This window comes from Psammomys obesus, unplaced genomic scaffold (genome assembly GCF_907164565.1).
Source record: "Psammomys obesus unplaced genomic scaffold, mPsaObe1.curated_primary_1811, whole genome shotgun sequence".
In the NCBI taxonomy this organism is placed as follows: domain Eukaryota; kingdom Metazoa; phylum Chordata; class Mammalia; order Rodentia; family Muridae; genus Psammomys; species Psammomys obesus.
Genome location: NW_026590715.1, coordinates 2,929,839 through 2,933,646, shown reverse-complemented (window position 1 = coordinate 2,933,646; position 3,808 = coordinate 2,929,839).

Genomic DNA, 3,808 nt, shown 5'->3' with positions numbered 1-3,808 from the left:
AGAAAGCACATACCTTTTTTGTTTGTACCAGAATTGTTTTCCTGTAATAGTTCAAGGGTTTAGGGTCTTACATTGCCTTAGTTATTTTTTTCTGTTGTTGTGATAAAATACTCTTACAAAAGCAGCTTAAGGGAGAAAACATTTTTTTTTCTGGCTCACAGTTACAAAGCACAGTCCATCATGGAGGAGAAGTCAAGGCAGCAGGAGCTTAAAGCAACTGTTCACATCACATCTACATACAGGAAAGAATGAAAGTTGAATAAATGCTACTTCTCAGTTCTCCTTCTCCTTTTATACTGTCCAGGAATCCCAGCCCTGGAATGATGGTACCTATAGTAAGTAGATTTTCCTACATCCATTAGCATAATCAAGATAATTCCCTACAGCCATGACCTTGTAATTCTGGATTCTGTGCAGTTGACAGTGAACACTAATCGTCACATATATTTGATCCATTTTGAACTGATTTTTATACAGGCTGAGAGAAATGGAACTAGTATCTTTCACTTGTCAACATTCCTGTCTATCCTGGGATTTGTCCTTTACTTCTTCATATCAGTGTCGTACTTACTCTTGGTGATGTAGTACTTAGTCACTTTGACTTGTCCTATGTTCATAGGATACAATATATATAACTCATCTTATACCATGCCCTTTTTTAGACATGAACACCCCTTTAGAAGCTCCAATTTCTATTTGTTTTCAACTCTCATCAAATTACTGGCTTTAAAATATTTTTTATTAATTTTATTGTGTGATTGTATATGGTTCTGTGTGTGGGCACATACATGTGACTGCCAGTGCTAATGGAGGCTGGAAGTATCAAATGCTAGAGTTATAGACCATGTGAGTGGCCTGATGTTAGTGCATGGAATAGAACTTGGGTTCTCTACATTACCAAGATGTACTTTTAACCACTCACCATCTCTGCAGACTCAGTTTTGCTTGTTTTGTTATATTTTGTTCTGAGATTATAGTTGCATATCTTTCAGTGAACTGGCAACAAAGGGACTATATTCAGCCATACTAGAAGCAGAAGGAACTCTCCTATTTAGTCTTTGTTTCAGTACCACTATTTTTGTCCTTAATGTAGAACTGTAGGAGATTTGGTAGGTCAGATTTTCTGCAACCCTTTTAGTATTGGTCACAGAACTTTTGTACTTGTTGGTATGGAGAGTGCATACCCCTACTAGTTTCAATTGCTAGTTTGCATTGTCTCACAGTGCCTTCCAAGTGATTCCCATGGACTACTTTTCTTGTTGAGTTCCTATTCTATTAAAGCTATTGGCTGTCTTAGATTGTAATACCTAACTATGGGGAAAAACTAAAACATTTATTATCTAGTGACTTTCCCAGTGCCTCTGAGGAGAAAACATTTACTTTTAAAAATGGCAGCTTGGCCTTGGTATTGCTTTCTTTCAAGAGACACCATTCTAGTGTAGAGCTCCAGCTTCCAGAGTGTTTGGTAGAGTATAGAGCAATGTGGAGCAAAAACATACTTAGTACATACAGCTTTTAGACGTGTACTTGATCTATAGTTTTCATTATCTCAGCCAACCATATATCCCACACCAGTGTTACCATGCCAGTCCAGGCTGGACCTTGACCACTGCTTATATGTGATAAGGGGGTGGAAATGAGTAGGGAAAATGATGTATTAGGGAAAAAATACTTTATCACCTTTGACTGTCTTTCCTATTCAGTACTACTCTGCCATCAGAGTATTGGTATTGGCTTAATATTACCTTCTGTGCACAGATTCTGTGACATGTTAAGGGTTAGATTCTCGAGAAAACAACTGTTATTTTTCAGTTTTAAGATGAAATCATGTAATTGAACTTCGCACACACAAATGACAGTAAAGTAGTAAGGAGGCCTGTTGGGAAGAAGGACTTCAGTTGAAGGAGGATAAGAGAGAGGAATGAGGGCAAATGACTAAAATTTAGAGACATTTGTAAAACTGTCAAACAAAAGAACAAATAACACCCTGAATTCTTTAGGTTTATCCTTCAGCCATTTATTAAAACTTAAGATGAAAGATTCCTACGCCCCACAATAACTGTTGAGAATTTCACACAATGAAGAATAATTGATCACTGACTTTAGTTTCATCCCTGATTAATGACAGAGACATCTCCAGGAGCTTACATATTAAATACACATTTATATACATACTATCTAACAGTATAAGAGCTAGTTTTGATTTTCATAAAACATTTCATTAATAAGCTATAAAGTAATGAATAAATTTGCATTATGCAAATTGATCACAGGGCCAAGGTTGAAATATGTACCATCCAATAAAACTAAAAATATCTGATTTTTGTTTGCTTATGGGCTTTGGTTATATTCTGCTAAGGGTAAGTCATAATTTATAGTTTCTGAGGAGATTAGGATGATAAAAAGTTTGAATAAAAAGTCATCCTAAATTACTCGAGTTCTTAATTTTGCCTGAGCCATTAAAACTCAATTAGGTGCAGACCAAATTCCTGTTTATTTGAAGGTTCAGAAGTCTTATAAATGAGTGCTTACACGGTTATGGAAGCCCATTGCATTCAATTCCATGAAGTCTTTTGCAAAAAGGCATTGCATCATTTTAATAACAAGCATATTTTCCATGATTATACTTATTCATGTTGAAAAAGCAGCTCCAATCATTTAAACTCCAGTGATGTAGACTGTTTAAGCAAATGAGAGTATGAGCCATTAGCCAGCATCTTTCCTTCTTATATCCTATCTCATGAACACTTCATCCCCACCTCCATGCCTTTTGAAACATTCTTCATATCCTCTAGGACCAAGTAGAATTAGGTCAAGTCCAGTCTCTCCTTTAACAAACAGAACTGATTGCTTCCTCTTTTCTTCTTCCTACTGCATATAATATGTAGCTCAGAACACAGACTATAGTAAACTAGGTCAGTGAATGTAGTTAGATTAAAACCAATTATATCATGCAAAACAAAAATAATGCTTTAAAAAATTTCTTGTACTGTGGACATGATTCCACTGGTAAAGTGCCACTGTGAAAATGTGTGGACTTGAGTTTGGATCCCCAGAAAACATGCACAAAGCCATGTGTGACTATATACCCCTATAAACACATTGCTGATGGGGATAGAGTCAGGATAGTTGGAGCATGCTAGCTCTTATGCAGTGAAAGACTCACCTCAAATGAATGAGTCAGAGTGATAGAAGAAGATATCTAATGTTGACCCTTGATCTACACATGTGCACGTATGCACACGTGCACGCATACACACACACACACACACACACACACACACCACAACAGAAACAATTTAATAAAATATTAATTTTTAAATGTTTTTAAAAGAATGTTCTGCCTTATTTCCAAGACACAAGCAAGCATTCTAAGAACAATTGTGTAAGATTTGCTGTAAGTATTTATATTGGGAGCAGAGAGAACCAAGGAACATGGTATTGATAATAATATGTGCCCTGCTCTAAGTTACTTCATGTTGTATAAAACTGTTATTTTCATGCTGTGCCTTGCTCTGAAATACTCCATTCTACAAGCAGCTTTTGACTATACTTCTGAATACAAACACAGAGACACTATATAACTCTGTACCTTGTTGGGCACATAAACACCACCATCTGTCTGACACCACCCACAGGTTAATAAATATCTCACTTCTAAAAGAAGAAAGGGTGCCACTCTGTAAATTTATCAAAGTAGTTTGACAACATATGAGCAAGTGGGCTATAATGCTTAATCTTCATTGTGAACTTGATTGCATTTATAATCATAATTTGGTTATGTAAATTTGGTTAGCTTAGATGGGAA